The sequence below is a fragment of the Temnothorax nylanderi genome, unplaced genomic scaffold (genome assembly GCF_030848795.1).
Source record: "Temnothorax nylanderi isolate EJ_2023f unplaced genomic scaffold, tnyl_v1.0 TNYL_tig0105_pilon, whole genome shotgun sequence".
NCBI classification, from domain to species: Eukaryota; Metazoa; Arthropoda; class Insecta; order Hymenoptera; family Formicidae; genus Temnothorax; species Temnothorax nylanderi.
This window is the reverse complement of record NW_027249167.1, coordinates 485001-505921: the sequence shown is the minus strand read 5'-3', so window position 1 is coordinate 505921 and position 20921 is coordinate 485001. Positions and strand designations below refer to the sequence as shown.

The following is a 20921-nucleotide window of genomic DNA, read 5'->3' as shown; positions in this document are numbered from 1 at the left end:
ACAATTTATTCTTCTTATTATTATATTAGGCATTACAGATATAATTATTAATTGCATATTTTTAAAAAGCAGTCGGGAGACGCCACGCCAAATTTTATACTTAATATTTCAACATATATTTTTGCTTCTCTTTTTCTGTACGCAGTTAAACAACTTAAATACAGAATTTTCTTTGACATTTAAAACGTGATTGAGAAACACTTGGCATGGCGTCTCCCGACTGCTTTTTTAAAATATGCAATTAATAATTATATCTGTAATGCCTAATATAATAATAAGAAGAATAAATTGTAGTAAGTAATCAAGTATTTGTATAGATTTTCAATCATATTTGTTATTAGATAATATTTCCTAATAGTGTGTCAATTGTCTTAATATTTTATAATTAATATTATTTTAAATTTTTAAAAGTTTTTAATTTTGTACTTTATACTTATTATTATATGTGTATTACATTTTTATTACCAAATAAACCTGTCTTATATACCAATTAATTTTTAAGATTTGTTGTTTTTATTATTTAAACTTTTTAAACCTGTTTTTGGTTAAATTTATTTTTGTATAAGTTTTTGTTTTTAAATTTTTTTTATTATTTTAAACTTTTTAAACCTGTTTTTGTTGGTAAAGTTTTTGTTTTTAAATTTTTTAAAATTATTATTTTAAACTTTTTAAACTTATTTTTATAGTTAAATTTATTTTTGTATAAATTTTTGTTTTTAAATTTTTTTTGTATGTTTTTGTTTTTACATTTTATTTTAAATTTTAGTTATTAAATTTATTTTTTTTATAAGTTTGTTTTTATTTATTATTTTTTATTTTCTGCATTTAATTTAACCTAGTTTAGGCAGCAGTCAAGAGTCTTTTTTTTTTTAAAACAATTTTTTATTTAATTTTTATATATAAGTTTTTGTTTTTAACTTTTTTAAATTTTTGGTTTTTTATTATTATTTAACTTACTTTAGGCAGCAGTCGGGAGTCTATTTTTTTTTTAACTAACTCTTTTGCTTCCAGCGCCCATCGTCGCAGATCTATATCATGCATAATACTGTTTTTGTCGTTAGCGTCTTTGAATTTGTTCAAGACGTATTCAGAAATGTATAATAGTTTTTCTCTATGAGTACCACCTCTTTGTAGGGAGAGTTCCCATTTAAACAGCTGCGGCAAGGACTTTACCTTTCTAAACCGATGTTGGACTGATGATAAACTGTATAACGTCCCTTTTTTCCACTTTTCCAGAATTCAACAGCTTTTCGTTTATAGTTATTATTTACAACTTCGTATTCTTCCAATGTACAACTATCTTCTCCCTCATTTACATCAAGTTCTTCTACTTCTTCTATTTCGTCAGCTGCGATAAATTCTGCATCGTGTAAGTCCCAATAATTCTTAAATTCTAATGTAGTGTCGGTCTGCATAACAAATGATATGTCATCCATTGAATTTTTTATAATATTCTTTATAGTATCATGCAATTCAATTTCTTTATCATTTGTAGGTGTTTGTGGAATATTTGAAATTTGGAATGAAACCATTAACATATTGAGAACATTCGCAGAATTTACACGTAACATTTTGGTTTGTTAAGCTAAAAATATGCACTTTTTCTGAATTAAAATTTTTGACAATCTTTTACACTTGTATGAATCGTTAAACTCGTGGGTACTTATACTAAAACTATGCGCAATATTTCCGACTTATATAGAGCCTTATCATCTTATTTATATCTTCTTTATATCAGAATCTTCCGAGTATGGAAAATTACTGCAAAATATTCTCACGTATAACGTGTGTGATTACATATTGCATTGCGACACTAGACGTAAATGAGCGATATGCACGTGTACATTGCACGTTGTACAATATACACATTGCAATATGATCATATTGTTTATATATTACACGTACATCATATTGCATATTTTCACGTAAATGAACGATATACACGTGGTATAATATAATCGCTTCTGTTAGGTATCACAGTAAGGGAGACCGGGGCTAAAAAGTCTACGGGGTAAATACGTCTAATCAAATATCTCGGAACCTGTATATTGTGCGAACTCGCTATTAACATTGTAAACGCTGCTTATGGTACCCATGTGACCAACGGAGTTTCGGCAGGTTACCTGCCGTGTTATGATTTTTACGAGAGCAAACGTGTTTTCGGAAGGTGAAAGTGAAATTTTCTGCGCGTGGAAATTTTGTAATATCTGCAATAATATTTGCTCTCCAAATCTCGAGGTACGTGATTATAAAGAGTAATGCATGCTGAACACGAATCCAGTGTAGTTTTTTCATTATCGTTGATGTCTAATATTTCATGGGCGATCAAACCTGAAACTTGTGTTTGGGGCTAATCAGTCTACAAGCACCCGGGGCTAATCGGGCTAATCTCATCACTGTGGCGCGTCGGGCGCACGACTTCAGCTCACGGCGATTTCAGGTTAGGTTTCCCTCGAGCGTGATTCTGTCTTCCCTTGCACGTGCGTCAGTTTGTGTAAGAGGGAAATGGTACGCACGTATCGTCGCAAAACGGGTGTTTTGGCCGACCGAAAAGATGGCGGACCGTTGTTTTCGAGATCGCTCGCGCTCACGGCACGTCGGCGAGGTACGGCGAGGCACGGCACGGCTCTGAGATCCCGCGATTTCCGTGCGAGAGTTGACATGCCGCGCGCGCGGTAGATCGTCCCGACTCCCGACCGCGGTAAATTGTCGTTGTTGGTCGTTGTGTCAGTGACAGTCGCGCGTGCGACCGCATCGTCCAGCGTTCGCCGCATCGTCTCGGCGTCATTGTCGCCGCCGTTGTAGTGTCGGTGGTGGTCATCGTCGTCGTCGTCGTCGTCGTCGTCGTCGTCGTCGTCGTCGCGGTGGTCGTGGCCGTCGTCGTCGCGGTGGTCGTGGCCGTCGTCGTCGTGGTGGTCGTGGCCGTCGTCGTCGTCGTCGTCGGCGCGTCGAGGAATCGGCGCGAGGACGCCGTCGAGTCGGTAAAATGGTCGCGCTCCACCGCGAGCTTTTCTAACCCCCCTGTCGCTATTTATCGCTCCCCCGCGAGAAACGCGGCTTGGTTAGGTTGCTCGAGGGTCCGCGCTGATCCTATGGCACCGGAATCCTATCATTTTTCAGGATTAGATGTACGTATATGTATTGAAAATGCAGTGTGACCGATTAGCCCCGGGGGGGGGGACCGATTAGCCCCGGCATTTTTGAGATTTCAATTTTTCCACCGTTGTCGTTTTTGCTCTATACCGGTTAAACAAAGCAACGTAGATAAAAATTTCCTTAATAAATTTTGTAGCTAAAGGTTCACTCTTTACAGTGGTATACCACATTTAACTAAAATTATTTATTTTGTTGATAAAAATCGGCACCGAAAAAAACCAGACTGTTTAGCCCCGGTCTCCCCTATATTGTATTAGGTGCATATCGCTCATTTATGTCTAATCGCAATGCAGATTAGTCACGTACGTTGTACGTGAAGATAATCACGTACGTTGTACGTGAAGATAGTCACATACGTTGTACGTAAAGATATTTTGCAGTAATTTTTCATATTTAAAATTGTTACAATATTGTTTAAAGAATTATAAGTACATTCAGGATAAAATTATCTTTATTTTACAATTTTATTAAATAACGCACGCAACAGATATTTTTTTAAATAAGAGATGCAAAAATAAATAAATTTTTGAAAAAATTATTCGTTGCGGTTAAATACACATAAATGTTCTTATTATAAAACTTTGCACACATGTAGGAGGGGCGGGGGTAAAAAGATGAATTTAGAAATTTTTTGTTGATGCCAAAAAATGGTTCTAAAGGGTGAAATCACCCTTCATATGTACACACAGAAAAATATCGTTCTACAGCCAAGAAAAGCAATTACTCATTTTATTTTATTTGGTTTGAGTAATAGTTTTCTTCAACAAAGAATATTTTCTTAATATTAGTTTTAAGATATACTTATCATAAGTATTAGAAAAGCTTATCATCATGTGCTTAAAAGAAGAATTTATTCTTCTTTCAAGTATATTCTGAAACTTTATCTAAGAAAAGCAACATAAGCTTGATTTGAATATTTACTGATTCTTTAGGTAAGAATATGAAATACTTGGCTGTATAGAACAACATTCTTCTAGGTTAGGAGGTTTTCGTGCGCGGTCCGGAGGGGTACAGTTTAGAATATTAAAATTCCTGTCATCAGGTGGACTCGAACTCGGTTCCTCGTGGTTATGAGTCTGATACTTTATTACTAGGCCACATCTCTGATTATATTCTTAGTGCTGCAGTATCTAGTTTTGACAGAAGTGATTCATTAATTTCAAGTATATTCTGTAAACTTTATCTAAGAAAAGCCACATAAGCTTGATTTGAATATTTACTGATTCTTTAGGTAAGAATATGAAATACTTGAAATCAATGAATCACTTCTGTGAAAACTAGATACTGCAGCACTACGAATATAATCAGAGATGTGGCCTAGTGATAAAGTGTCAGACTCATAAGCACGAGGAACCGGGTTCGAGTCCACCTGAGGACAGGAATTTTTATATTCTAAACTGTACCCCTCCGCACCGCGCACGAAAACCTCCTAACCTACATTCCACTTAGGAACTAAAGAATTAAAGAAAATTAAATAAATAAAAATAATATTAATTGTAATCATCAAGAATACAAATTCTTTTTTGAAGTAAACGATTATTCTAGATGAATAAAATTTTTACTTGATTCAAATAACGGATAAACTTCTCTCAAGAAAATGTGATATCTTTATTGAAGTATATGCTTCTCTTCCGTGGACTCTATATTGTAAGTAAACAGAATGTTCGTATTAATTTAATATTCTTGTTTCAAGTACTAAACTTGCTAAGATCTAGAATATGTTTTGAGTAAATGTGATACTTATGACGACTTTATGGTAGATTTGCTCATATATGAACTTATCAAATACTTGAAGCAAGTAATATTAACTTGTAGGTAGTATATATTTTTCTGTGTGTAGAGCGGCTTTTTGTTTTTCTCGATATATTTCGGAAAGTATTCAAGATATCAAAAAATGTTTCAAATAAAAGTTTTATGGTAAAAACATCTTTATTCAACCACATTAATAAAATATCAAAAAAAAAATTTTTTTTAATTTTTAATCAAAATTTTGTTTAAAAAATTATTTTTAAAAAATATTATTAATGTTGTCGAATAGAAGAGATTTTACTGTAAAACTTTTATAAGAAACATTTTTTGATATCTCAAATATTTTTCGAGATATATCGAGAAAAGCAAAAAACCGCTCTACTATGAGCAATGGTTTCACCCCTTAAAACCGTTTTTGGACAGCTATAAAAAATATCTAAATTCATCTTTTTACTCCCCCTACATGTGTGGAAAGTTATATTAAAATTAGAATTTTCCACTTCGCGAGGTTCCCTTGTAAGTGCACTTTAAACTGCATTTTAACTGCAATATTCGTAATATTTATTTTCGAAAAATTTATTTTGATCCTTTTTCCAAAATCCGGCTCTGTAGCGGGTTGCGGCTGATCTTACTGATTAAAACGAGCATAAGTTTAATGAGATTCGTTAATCAATTTGGCTAAAATTTGGGAAAAACCATTTGTAGTTTACGGCTACAAATGGTTTTTCCCAAATTTTAGCCAAATTAATTAACGAATCTCATTAAACTTATGCTCGTTTTAATCAGTAAAATCAGCCGCAATTCGGTACACAGCCGAATTTTCCATTTTGGCTCTTAAAAATTTATAATAAATAAAATACGGACTCACAGCTAACCCAACCCGACAGAGGTCTCCACCGTGACTCCTGCCGACCCATAAGCCCTAAGCCTTAAGAAATTGTTCAATCACAGTTGAATTTGAGGAGAATAATTGACTGTGATTGGTCAATTTCTTAGGGCTTAGGGCTTAAAACACCTATTGTAGATGGGGACTAAACGCTCAATAGAAGCTGCATGCAGTTTCCAATGATAAAAGTAGGCTGCGGTCCACTTGACGCTACAAATGCTTTATAAAACGTTCTTCTTCTCCTTCTTTTTTCATTGAAAGAAGAAGAGGAGTGCTTCGAAGCATTTGTAGCGTCAAGTGGACCGTAGCCGTAAACGCCTATTAAATGCTTAACAGAGGATCTATAAAGGCTGCGTTTCTGTATTCACTGTAAGTACTGACGATGTGACGTCATTGAGCACAGCTGCAAGATCGTTCCGTAATTACTTCTGTTGCTTTTACCGCATATAACGCTGCAATAACGGAACGATATCCGCAGTACTGCGACTGTTGTTATCAGGGTGTCACTGAATGTTTGGTACTTTTCTCATATTTAGATAGAGCGAGCCAAACTGAGTCGAAAAGTCATGTACCATTTTGCAATTTTCGCGATAGTTGATGAGTTATTAATGATTAAAAATCGCCGTATTGGCCCGCCCACCGCCAAATCCAAGCGCGCGGTGAGATGCGGCCGCCCCGCGGTCGGCGCGCGGGCAGTTGTTTACTACAAGCGGCGATGATGACACGGCGCGACGCACGAGCGGCGCGTAACGCCGGGCCCCCGTCCTGAGCGATGATAGTTTCGCGCCTTTTTTAAACAGAAATAAAATTTTCTAACAACATAGAAAAATTTTTTGTGCGTACGTATGTACATACGTGTGTACATGCATACACAGGGAAATATCAATTGTACTGCTTAAAAAAGCGATTACTCAATTTACTTTTTTTCTTTTAGTAAGTAACGGTTGTCTTTAAGAAAGAATATTTTCTTGATAATAGTCTTAAAATGTACAAATTTTAGAAAGAGTCTTTATCATGTACTCGAAAGAAGAATTTATACTCCTTCAAAGAACATAATAAAATTTTATGAAAGAAAAGTCAAAATAATAAATAAAGTAATATGAGGACCCTCGAGATTAAAATAGGAGAAGTCAAGGCTATGAGGGTCAGAGGCAGATCACAGTGCGTAATATCAGAAATAACTGATTTATTCGTCGTTTTGATACATTACATCGATCCGTACGTTTCGGCTCAGTTTTGAGCCATCTTCAGTGGCAGTTACAGAAATTAAGTTACACGTTCTCCGTACCGTATGGTGAGTTTACCGATTCAAAGTATCAGAAACATAGACCAATTGATCCATATCTGTAAATTTGTTCAATTAATGTTGAGATATTAAAAAGATTCCTTAGGAAACTCACCATTCGGTCTGAAAAACGTGGAATACAGAGCCATGTACATAATGAATACTCTCTGCGAGAAGACTTGACGATCTTGTCGACACGACACACAATGATATGAAAGGTCTTGCAAGAAGAGGCATGTCGTAGGTCAACACACCGGCGAGGATTATAACAAAGCACGATTTGACACCGTCTCAAAATGACACGGATTTTTTGCATCATGCATATGTCACGGTTTTGAGCAAATTGTAATCCATGCTCATGAACTTTGGTCGTTGGCAAATCGAGGTTTTACTATTGGTATACATGCAATATTGTGACAGTGTCAAATCGTGCTTTGTTGGGAATCTCGTGGGAATTTTGACTTCTCCTATCAAAATAATTAGCAAATCAAATTTTTGTTTTAATTTTATATTCTTAACTGAAGAACTGAATAATTAGAATTTAGAATATTATTTATTTTAAGTAGTATTATCAAGAAAACATTTTTTGTAAAGATCATCGTTACTTAAAAGAAGAGAAAACTGAGTAATTGGTTTTCTTAGCACTAGAATGATATTTTTTGCGTGTGCGTATACGGCACGCCATTTTACTATTTAATACCATCATAAAAATTCTACCAAATTGAATTGATACTCAAAGAAAAGAAATTATTATTATGTCTAGACATACTTATAATTCATCGAATTATTATTAAGCTATAATTGAAAATGCAGAATTACAATTATGTCTATTAGACAAAATATTAATTCTGAATTTATTTTACGTTATGACATAAAAAATTTTCGAGAATTAAAATTATGTACATAATTGTAATTCCCAAATTTTACTTATGTACGCAATTTTAATACTTGAATTTCTATTATGTAGGGGAGACCGGGGCTAAACCGCCAACGGGGTTGAACCGCCAAATCAAATATCTCGGAACTTGTATATTGTGCGAACTCGCTATTAACATTGTAAACGCTGCTTATGGTACCCATGTGACCAACGGAGTTTCGGCAGGTTACCTGCCGTGTTATGATTTTTACGAGGGCAAACGTGTTTTCGGAAGGTGAAAGTGAAATTTTCTGCGCGTGGAAATATTGTAATATCTGCAATAATATTTACTCTCCAAATCTCGAGGTACGTGATTATAAAGAGTAATGCATGCTGAACACGAATCCAGTGTAGTTTTTTCATTATCGTTGATGTCTAATATTTCGTGGGCGATCAAACCTGAAACTTATGTTTGGGGCTTATCCGCCAGTAAGCACCCGGGGCTGGTCCGCCAGTCTCGTCACTGTGGCGCACCGGGCGCACGACTTCAGCTCACGGCGATTTCAGATTAGGTTTCCCTCGAGCGTGATTCTGTCTTCCCTTGCACGTGCGTCAGTTTGTGTAGGAGGGAAATGGTACGCACGTATCGTCGCAAAACGGGTGTTTTGGCCGACCGAAAAGATGGCGGACCGTTGTTTTCGAGATCGCTCACGCTCACGGCACGTCGGCGAGGTACGGCGAGGCACGGCACGGCTCTGAGATCCCGCGATTTCCGCGCGAGAGTTGACATGCCGCGCGCGCGGTAGATCGTCCCGACTCCCGGCCGCGGTAAATCGTCGTTGTTGGTCGTTGTGTCAGTGACAGTCGCGCGTGCAACCGCATCGTCCAGCGTTCGCCGCATCGTCTCGGCGTCATTGTCGCCGCCGTTGTAGTGGTGGTCGTGGCCGTCGTCGTCGTGGTGGTCATGGCCGTCGTCGTCGTCGGCGCGTCGAGGAATCGGCGCGAGGACGCCGTCGAGTCGGTAAAATGGTCGCGCTCTACCGCGAGCTTTTCTAACCCCCCTGTCGCTATTTATCGCTCCCCCGCGAGAAACGCGGCTTGGTTAGGTTGCTCGAGGATTCGCACTGATCCTATGGCACCGGAACGCCGTCACGCGTATTCCCCGTGGTTGCCCGCGTTGACAATGTGACGTGCCGTTGGGGAGTTTACGATTTGGTTAACCTCTGTATTCACGTGCCTAAATTGTTTTATGGAATAGGTAAAACAATTATTTTTTAATAATGTTTTGCATAAAAATTTTAAATAAATTTTTATATTTTTTTCTTAAAAAACAATTATTAAAATGTATCCTATCATTTTTCAGGATTAGATGTACGTATATGTATTGAAAATGCAGTGTGGCGGATTAGCCCCGGGGGGGTGGCGGTTCAACCCCGGCATTTTTGAGATTTCAATTTTTCCACCGTTGTCGTTTTTGCTCTATACCGGTTAAACAAAGCAACATAGATAAAAATTTCCTATATAAATTTTGTAGCTAAAGGTTCACTCTTTACAGTGGTATACCACTTTTAACTATAATTATTTATTTTCTTGTTAAAAATCGGCACCGAAAAAAAACTGGCGGTTTAGCCCCGGTCTCCCCTACACAATTGTAATTCTGGAATTACTTTTTTTCTTTTGGTAAGTAACGGGGTTCTTTAAGAAAGAATATTTTCTTGATAATAATCTTAAAATGTATTCATCACAAATTTTAGAAAAAGTCTTTATCATGTACTGGAAAAAAGAATTTATACTCCTTCAAAGAACATTATAAAATTTTATCAAAGAAAAGTCAAAATAATAAGCAAATTGAATTTTTGTTTTAATTTTATATTCTTAATTGAAGAATTAAACAATTTAAATTCAGAATATTATTTGTTTTAAGTAAAGAGAGTGATGAGTGTATTTTAAGATTATTATCAAAAAAATATTCTTTGTGAAGATAACCGTTAAAAGAAGGGAAATGGAATAATTGGTTTTCTTAGCACTAGAATGATATTTTTTGCGTGTGAATTGTGCATAAATAGCAATCGCGATATAAGATCGCGAGCCAAAAAAAAATTATTTTTTCTTTCTGTGGCAAGAAAATGATAGAGCGCTATCATTTCCACACACCACCTTGCGGCAGATAGCATGGCGCATTTTTTTAAGTGGTACCCCCCCAGTAGGTCTAATCCACTTTGCATTAAAATATTCTCATATTTTAATGCAAGAACTGTTTGAAGTGCCTTTTTCCAAATGATTAGACTACTTCGACCCATCCATCTGTCTGGATATCGCGCGTCTAAAACATTTCGCGCCTTTCTCGAAAAATCCGCAGGAGCCCCATCGTATTGGAAAATGCGCATTTTTCGCGACAGGCGCGAAATGTTTTAGACGCGGGATATCTGGACAGATGGATGGGTCGAGGTGGCACAATCATTTGGCCGGCGCGGTCGCCGGATATTAACGTGCTCGACTATTTCGTTTGGGGTTACATCAAAGATTTAGTCGAGTACACCGGCGTGGTGGTACAGAAACTGAGGTACGAGAAGAAATTCTCGCAGCTTTTGATACCATCACGCCGGAAATGGCGCACCGCGCGACGCGCAATATTAATCGAAGGGCCGAACTCTGTATACGAGAACGAGGCAGGCACTTCGAACAGTTCTTTCATTAAAATATGAGAATATTTTAATACAAAGTGGATTAGACCTACTAAGGATACCACTTTAAAAAATGCGCCATGCTATCTGCCGCAAGGTGGTGTGTGGAAATAATAGCGCTCGATCATTTTCTTGCCACAAAAAGAAAAAATAATTATTTTTTGGCTCGCGATCTTATATCGCGATTGCTATTTATGTACGCAAAATTCACACGCAAAAAATATTATTCTAGTGCTAAGAAAACCAATTTCTCTATTTTAGTTCTCTTTTTTTAAGTAACTGTTTACTCTTTTTACTTAAAACAAGTAATATTCTGAATTCAAATTGTTTAATTCTTCAACTAAGAATATAAAATTAAAACAAAAATTCGATTTGCTTATTATTTTGACTTTTCTTTGATAAAATTTTATAATGTTCTTTGAAGGAGTATAAATTCTTTTTTCCAGTACATGATAAAGACTTTTTTTAAAATTTGTGATGAATACATTTTAAAATTATTATCAAGAAAATATTCTTTCTTAAAGAACCCCGTTACTTACCAAAAGAAAAAAAGTAATTCCAGAATTACAATTGTGTACATAATAGAAATTCAAGTATTAAAATTGCGTACATAAGTAAAATTTGGGAATTACAATTATGTACATAATTTTAATTCTCGAAAATTTTTTATGTCATAACGTAAAATAAATTCAGAATTAATATTTTGTCTAATAGACATAATTGTAATTCTGCATTTTCAATTATAGCTTAATAATAATTCGATGAATTATAAGTATGTCTAGACATAATAATAATTTCTTTTCTTTGAGTATCAATTCAATTTGGTAGAATTTTTATGATGGTATTAAATAGTAAAATGGCGTGCCGTATACGCACACGCAAAAAATATCATTCTAGTGCTAAGAAAACCAATTACTCAGTTTTCTCTTCTTTTAAGTAACGATGATCTTTACAAAAAATGTTTTCTTGATAATACTACTTAAAATAAATAATATTCTAAATTCTAATTATTCAGTTCTTCAGTTAAGAATATAAAATTAAAACAAAAATTTGATTTGCTAATTATTTTGATAGGAGAAGTCAAGGCTATGAGGGTCAGACGCAGATCACAGTGCGTAATATCAGAAATAACTGATTTATTCATCGTTTTGATACATTACATCGATCCGTACGTTTTGGCTCAGCTTTGAGCCATCTTCAGCGGTAGTTACAGAAGTTAAGTTACACGTTCTCCGTACCGTATGGTGAGTTTACTGATTCAAAGTATCAGAAACATAGACCAATTGATCCATATCTGTAAATTCGTTCAATTAATGTTGAGATATTAAAAAGATACCTTAGGAAACTCACCATTCGGTCTGAAAAACGGAATACAGAGCCATGTACATAATGAATACTCTCTGCGAGAAGACTTGACGATCTTGTCGACACGACACACAATGATATGAAAGGTCTTGCAAGAAGAGGCATGTCGTAGGTCAACACACCGGCGAGGATTATAACAAAGCACGATTTGACACTGTCACAATATTGCATGTATACCAATAGTAAAACCCCGATTTGCCAACGACCAAAGTTCATGAGCATGGATTACAATTTGCTCAAAACCGTGACATATGCATGATGCAAAAAATCCGTGTCATTTTGAGACGGTGTCAAATCGTGCTTTGTTATAATCCTCGCCGGTGTGTTGACCTACGACATGCCTCTTCTTGCAAGACCTTTCATATCATTGTGTGTCGTGTCGACAAGATCGTCAAGTCTTCTCGCAGAGAGTATTCATTATGTACATGGCTCTGTATTCCACGTTTTTCAGACCGAATGGTGAGTTTCCTAAGGAATCTTTTTAATATCTCAACATTAATTGAACAAATTTACAGATATGGATCAATTGGTCTATGTTTCTGATACTTTGAATCGGTAAACTCACCATACGGTACGGAGAACGTGTAACTTAATTTCTGTAACTGCCGCTGAAGATGGCTCAAAACTGAGCCGAAACGTACGGATCGATGTAATGTATCAAAACGACGAATAAATCAGTTATTTCTGATATTACGCACTGTGAACTGCCTCTGACCCTCATAGCCTTGACTTCTCCTATTTCAATCTCGAGGGTCCTCATATTACTTTATTTATTATTTTGACTTTTCTTTCATAAAATTTTATTATGTTCTTTGAAGGAGTATAAATTTTTCTTTCGAGTACATGATAAAGACTCTTTCTAAAATTTGTACATTTTAAGACTATTATCAAGAAAATATTCTTTCTTAAAGACAACCGTTACTTACTAAAAGAAAAAAAGTAAATTGAGTAATCGCTTTTTTAAGCAGTACAATTGATATTTCCCTGTGTATGCATGTACACATGTATGTACATACGTACGCACAAAAAATTTTTCTATGTTGTTAGAAAATTTTATTTCTATTTAAAAAAGGCGAGAAACTATCATCGCTCAGGACGGGGGCCCGGCGTTACGCGCCGCTCGTGCGTAATCATCGCCGCTTGTAGAAAACAACTGCCCGCGCGCCGACCGCGGGGCGGCCGCATCTCGCCGCGCGCTTGGATTTGGCGGTGGGCCGGGCCAATACGGCGATTTTTAATCATTAATAACTCATCAACTATCGCGAAAATTGCAAAATGGTACATGACTTTTCGACTCAGTTTGGCTCGCTCTATCTAAATATGAGAAAAGTACCAAACATTCAGTGACACCCTGTATATAACAATATATGGAGTGTAATCTGATCATCTTTGACGGTTCAAATCGGACCATATCTGCTCAGATCGAACCATATCTGTGATTTAATTTCATCGAAACAGTCTAGATCTGACTGTATCTGTTTAGATATAACCATACTCGAATACGATCCAAAATACATTATATCTGACCATATCTATCCAGATATAAGTCGAACTGAGGTTGTATTTGATCGAAAACAGTTCAGGTCTGACGATATCTGGCCATGTTTAACTATAATAAATTAAATGTTTGATGATCGATATTCGTCTAATGTGATATTTAAATATATAATTATAAATTTTTTTATACATAGCAAATTGAAGATATTTAATTAAAAATCTTTGATATAATTATATAAAAATAATTTATGATAAAGATATAATTTGCAGAAAACAAGTATTTTTTATAAACAAAAAAATGTTAGTTATTTGTTTTACAAGCATTTTCATCAATTCGCCTTATATCTAAAATACAAAAGACAATCACAGAAATATAAAAGTTATTTCGTATGTACATACATTGTAAGCTTACAGATGATGGATAAACAGAAGTGAAAAAACTCTCAATTTGATTATTAAACTATTATTTACTGTATATCCCCGTAGGGTTCACAGTCTAGTATCTTACGGCGTTTTTGCAGGGACGTACCCAACCCTATCCCACTCTCATCCATTTCCTTTGGACCAACGGTTTAACGTCTCTTCCGAAAGACGGAGCCCAGTTTTTTCCGCACAAGATCTTATCTTGCACGGAAGGCGCAGTTTCTTCGGAAAAAAACTTTTTCCATACTACATGGCTCTAGTGGACTCGAACCTGGTTCCTCAGATTACGAGTCTGGCGCTCTACCACTAGACCACACTGCCGCCCCTCAATTTGATTATTATTTAATAGCTAAATTACATTAAAAATTTTGTTGAAGTTATTTGGAGACTTGCATAAATAATTACCAACTTAAATAAGAATTATTAGAGACTTTACATTTTTTACTTTAATTAATAAGAATTATTTACTGGTTATACAGGGTGTAAAAAAAAGGTCGGGAATTGATTGTTATTAAAAAAACAGAAAAAAATTATTTTAAAAAATTTGATTGCATTTTGTAGACGCATTCAATTTTGCAAAATTGCAAATGTAAAGATTAATAAAAATTAATATTATTATTCGATTCCTTTCATTATTCTACGCATAAAAGTATGAAGGTACAGTTATCGAAAAGTGAATACCTACTTTATGAGATATCTCATATTTTATATTAAAAATGTCATGACAAAATTTAAAATATTTTAGGAAATTCTTAACGAAAGAGAGCTTTATCTTAGTGTTTTGAAAACGTCTCGACAAGGGTTACAAGAATATGACATAAAAAATAGGGATCCCCGTTTAAAGAACTCAATATGACCTGATGTGACTTTCTCAAGATCGTTCAAGGTCAAATCAATATCACCACATAATGGATAACTTGGTACCCTAAAACTTTTGTATAAAATATTTCTTTCGAAAACGTCATCTTTCCGAGATAATTCAGTGTCCCGACCTTTTTGTTGTACCCTGTGCAAATGTCGGATCATCCGATAGATGGCATTCGATGAGATCCGTTTCTCGTATTTAAAATATGACAAACGATAGTATAAGAATGGTATATAAATCAAGTGTACGGTACAACTTATGTCATCATTTGTATCGCACGCTTATAATAAAGTGGCACACAATTTCGAATTAAATCGATATATTTATGGTTTTATAACATTTTACATCCCTTCATAATTTTTAATTATATCTGAGCAGATCTGGATACATTCGGTAAATAATTATATCTGGCAGATCAAATTATATCTGGTCAGATCTGGTTATATCTGTTCAGATCTCAGATAGAGACAAAATTTGCACATCAAATTATATCTACAGGCCAGATCTGATGAATCAGATCTGGTCATATCTCGGCAGATCTAATTCTTTTTTCCCGGGTATCGAGTATTTTTCACAATCGGTCCAAGTCCGTAAGGCTGAGTTTCCACTGAGCGCGTCACGCGTCGCGTCATCCGAGTTAACCAATCAAAACATTCCATTTTGATCCCGTCACAAGTAATGGGTAAGACTTCCGAATAGCCCCTACCTCCAAATTTAATGAAACTTGCAGCAATTGTAGAGCATTAAAGGACACGCCCACACTATAAAGGATTTTGTACGGAAACAAATAGGAACGGAGAAATTAAAAAAATACAAATGGTAAATTGTATGATTTACTAATTACTAATTAATAATTACTGATTACATATTAATATGTGTGTACAGACAATACATATAAACATACATATAAACGTGGGAGCGGCAAAGAGAACGCCGATTCCACATCTTTATAATAATCCACTGTAAACATATAAACACAAAAAGTATAAAACAAGGAAACTACACTGAAACTCGACACTTTCCAATCGCCAGTCCACCGTTCAACTAACTAATGGCTTTTGCACACAGGACGCGGAAAGGCCTGCCGCGCGGCAAGAAGCGTCGCGGTAGCCAATCAACGTGTTGTTTTTCCGTAAAGCCTTGTGTACACGATGCTAGAAATCGGTCCAAGTCCTCGATTCAAGTTCTCGAATAGAAGTAGTTGTACTTTGATGATTCTAGATAGCGTTATAGTCGAAAAATGTGGGGTCGAGAGCTAAGTATGAGCCTGGGCCCGTGGAATATACATATATAATTCTCTTTTCTCTATTTATCAAAGATTTATGAAAGTTATATACATTTCCGTTGTCCAACGTTACATTGACCATCATTGACTAGCTATTTATAAAGTAATAATGTTGGCAACATGGAATTGAATCGATAACTTGTACGGAAAAATGGGACAGGATGCATTTTATTTCTGTACGAGATTTCTATTCGAGAAATTCATCCGAGTTGCCTGTGTACACGATTCGAGTTCTAGTAACTTTTTTTCGGACCGAGGACTCGGACCGATTTCTAGTATCGTGTACACAAGGGTTAAGAACCAAAAGTTTATTGGCTACCGCGTCGCTTCTTGCCGCGCGGCAAGCCTTTCCGCGTCCTGTGTGCAGAAGCCATAAGCTATCCAGATCCACTTACCAATACTTATGGCTTCTGCACACAGGACGCGGAAACGCTTGCCGCGCGGCAAGAAGCGACGCGGTAGCCAATCAACGTGTTGCTTTTCCGTAAGAACCAAAAGTTTATTGGGCTTTTTTACACCACATTGGAAGGAAAAGGATGAACTCTGAACTAGTGCAGCCAGTTCAGCTGTAAAGAACAGACCATAATGCCCGATCTACAATAGCTGTAGTAAGCCTCAAGATGTAAGAAATTGACCAATTACAGATGAATGTGAGGAGAATAATCGACTGTGATTGGTCAATTTCTTACATCTTGAGGCTTACTACAGCTTACTACAGCTATTGTAGATCGGGCATAAGTTTAGCACGTAAAGCCCGTATCAGATTAGCGGCTCGCACACTTCTTGCATGCGCATATGTGATTACAGAGAAATCGGTTTGAGATAGGGCCTATTAACCTATACCACTCAAGTTTCATCAAAATTCAACCACTAGACTGTCTATAAATTAGAATGAAAATTTTGAATTTTTGACGCCAATTTCTCCGTTCCTGTTTGTTTCCGTACAAAATCCTTTATAGTATGAACGTGTCCTCTAATGGTCAACAATTGCTGCAAGTTTCATCAAATTCGGAGGTAGGGGCTATTCGGAAGTTGAGCCGTTAAAAGTTGTACTTTTTTTAGAAACTTGTAATTTCTATGAAAAGTTACAACAAATGACTCCGTCCATCTTTTTGTTTCCCATTTATGTCCGAACTATGTCGTAGAAACTATAGTAGTTTAGCATAGATACTTATAATTAAAATGAGAAACTGCAACTATTTTTTTCTCGTAGAAGATTGTAGCTCATTTTAGATAATTGTATAAATTTTCTGCAAAAAAAAAACTACAACTTGTTAAAATATGAGTGAGTTGTTTTCGGATACTTTATTGTAGACAGCTATAATTTTTTGTCGGAATAACATACTTTTTCATAGTTTTTTCCGCCAGGATTTGTTGACGAATTATTACAAAATAGAGCTGAACATCCACCCATTTTTGCAATAAACAGCTTCGAATAAATAACACAAGCCTACAAAATTTTAACTTTTTTATGCGTTTTGGGAAACAAAAGTCGTTTCTTAATTTTGCTCGCAGAATTCGAATCTGGCCGCAGAATTACTCTATCAGGTTTTTGAGATAAATGGGTTTAAATAGCCAAAAAACAGCGATTTTGACCGTATTCACCTTATTATTAGTAAAAAAGCAATTTAAAAAAAAAAACTCCAATGGCATCTTAAAGTACTGGTTTTTCTCTTCAAAATGAATTTTGGGTTTCAACCGTACGATTTTTTTTTCTGAGATTTTCCATTTCGAATGTAGAGAATTTATAGTGCATTGTAGCCTGCGCACGCACACATGCGCCGACACACCACAAGGAAAGTTACAAAAATTGAAAGTGTGGTCTATTAGCTTAGTGCTGGGCTATAATGCACTAGAAATTCTCTACATTTGAAATGAAATATCTCAACAAAAAAAATCGTACGGTTGAAAACCAAATTTATTTTGAAGACAAAAACCAGTACTTTAAGATGTTATTGGTTTAAGAAAAAAATTGCCTTGTTACTAATAATAAACTGAATATGGCCAAAATCGCTGTTTTTTGGCTATTTAAACCCATTTATCTCGGAAACCTGACGTGATAGAGTAATTCTGCGGCTAGATTCAGATTCTGCGAGCAAAATTACGTAAGAAAAGACTTTTGTTTCCCAAAACGCAGGACCATGCATACTTGTATAATACCTCACCACTTTTTAAGATTTCTGATGCAACGTCGTAAATCATGCAGTGCACGCGCCGGTACGCGGTAGTTTCAGGTTATGTCCACCACATTATAGATATACTCCGTCCAACGAGAGATCATGGTTGGATCGGACGAAAACTCGTCCGTTTCGCGCAGGTCCTCCGCCCACAGAACATCTATTTAGACTGGAGTTCCATGGCATGTATTTTCCGCGTTAAAGGTGGAAGCACATAAAATTGCAGGAGCCATGGGCAGGGTAGCGATCATGTAACTTTTTCCCTAGAGCGGAAACGTGAAAAGTGAAAAGTTTCATGTAACTATCTCTTTCTATTGGTGTTGAATAGAAAGAGATAAACTTTTCACTTTCACGTTTCCGTCCTAGGGGAAAAGATACATGATCGATCCCCAAAATGCAGAAGCCATATGCGCATGCGCTATGGTATTCGTAGAGCTCTACAAATACCATAGCGCATGCGCATATGGCTTCTGCATTCTGCCCATGGCTCCTGCAATTTTATGTGCTTCCACCTTTAGGGTGAAGTCCCATGGAGCCAGCGTATGGCGAACCGGCGTCCCACATAGCATGCATATCAAAAAGACGTCCAGAAGATATTCCGAAGATATATTTAGGCGATAGGATATCTTCGGGATATCTTCTGGACGTCTTTTTGATATGCATGCTATGTGGGGTATGGCGTACAGAAGCTTGGCTAATCACAGGCTTTACGCTCGTTTTCGTTACGCCAGCACAAACATCGTCTGTCCCATGGAGCGTATTTAAGCAGCGTAATGATTAATAAGCCAATCACAGTGTTGTTTTACAATGCTTATTTTCAAAATAGATGCTCAAGGGGTCTTGTGATTGGCTTATTGATCATTACACCGGCGTAAATACGCCCAATGGGACAGCCGATGAAATTTTCAGCGCAATTTTTAACACATACATTCATACATGAAGCAATATTCCATATGCGTGTACGTGCAGTGGGTGTGTATCATTGTAGCATAAACGCCGAAACGCTTCAAAAACCAGCGTAACATCTGTGCTGGCGTAATGAAAACAAACGTAAAGTCTGTGATTAGCCAAGCTTCTTTACGCCATACGCCGGTACGCCGTACGCTGGCTCCATGGGACTTCACCCTTAGGGTGCGGTCACATGGACTGATATTTTCCGCGTAACACGTATTGCGTAACCAATCAGAAGCGCGAATATGCGTAACCGAAAATGCGAAACGCTTCTAATTGGTTACGCGGTTACGCGTTAGGGTGCGGTTACATGGGCTGATATTTTCCGCGTAACGCGTATCGCGTAACCAATCAGAGACATTCCGCGTTTTTTGTTACGCGGAATTGAATGTCCTTAGTTCACATGGGCCATTTTTTCCGCGTAACGCGTATCGCGTAACCAATAAATTACGATGTTTGACATTTCTGTTGGAACATTCTAAAAGAATGAACGATATGATTGGTTACACGATACGCGTTACGCGGAAAAAATGGCTCATGTAAACTAAGGACATTCAATTCCGCGTAACAGAAAACGCTGAATGTCTCTGATTGGTTACGCGATACGCGTTACGCGGAAAATATCAACCCATGTAACCGCACCCTTAGTTTAGAGTTTACTACAAAAATATGTAAACAGCTGTTTTATTTCCTCTCTTATATTTTTCTTTATTTATTTTTATATTTACTTGTTCTATGTTGGTTTTCTTATTTTGTTTGATGTGTGTTATAGGTTATATCATTTGGTTCTTAATTCGTTAACATAATTATCTTTGTTTACAGCAAATTAAATGTGGATATTGTGGTTGGCTCATGGCACATCAATGCTAAAATATATTACAACATGAATGTTTTAAAGAATACGATGAAAATAAGTACCCTTTGAGCATTGACGAAAATAATGTAGCTTATACTATTGGTATACACTTCTTACATGTATCAATTTGTACATATATTATATGAAATGCAGTATTATAATCAAACTTTTTTTTACAGTGAACAGATTAGACGAAGATGAATTATTGTCACCCGAATAATATAGATTTGGATGAACGTCTTATAATGGCTGTAATAGATAGGCCACCGTTATACGATCATCGTTTAAATGTTAAAGAAAGATCTAATTTTTCATCATTATAAAAATACAATTCCTTTATAAGAGTTTTACTTGCTCCATACCGTTCTCGCTTTTCGTTTGTAAAAATTGGATGAACCCAATACTTCCGTTTTACTATTTTGTTTCGCTCGTTTTCTTTGTACAGTAAGAAAAGAGTAACTAATTTTTTTAATTTCATGATTGACATTCTATAATCTTTTTTATTTATTGTTTGCTTTTGTAGAGCAATAATAGCTATTAGTAATTCCGAATTCATTTTAGGTTACGCTTTATTCACTGTCAGTCAGGTTATGGAACATTCAAATATATTTGTATGCATTTACGTGATATTCTGATTTCATCGTTCACATGGACACAAAATTTGCATAATAAATACTCGCGTAACCAATCAACTGCGACATTTAGTAATGTTTTAACAGAATAGAAAAATATCATTGGTTAAACGCGATACGCTGCTGCCGTTTTATGTACCATGTGCATTAAGGACATTCAATTCCGCGTAACAGAAAACGCGGAACGTCTCTGCATGGTTACGCGATACGCGTTACGCGGAAAATATCAGTCCATGTGATCGCACCCTAAAGAA

General features: G+C 36.1%; 1 long non-coding RNA gene across 1 annotated transcript in view; it reads left to right on the top strand.

The window, feature by feature from the left end:
- LOC139775789 (uncharacterized) overlaps positions 1-20921 on the top strand; it is a 32005-nt gene that overhangs the window by 10230 nt on the left and 854 nt on the right. The window contains exons 2-3 of the long non-coding RNA XR_011718934.1: positions 20002-20137; positions 20215-20921. The exon at positions 20215-20921 is cut by the window's right edge and continues 854 nt beyond it. This is a non-coding gene — a long non-coding RNA (uncharacterized lncRNA). The remainder of the gene's footprint in view (positions 1-20001; positions 20138-20214) is intronic.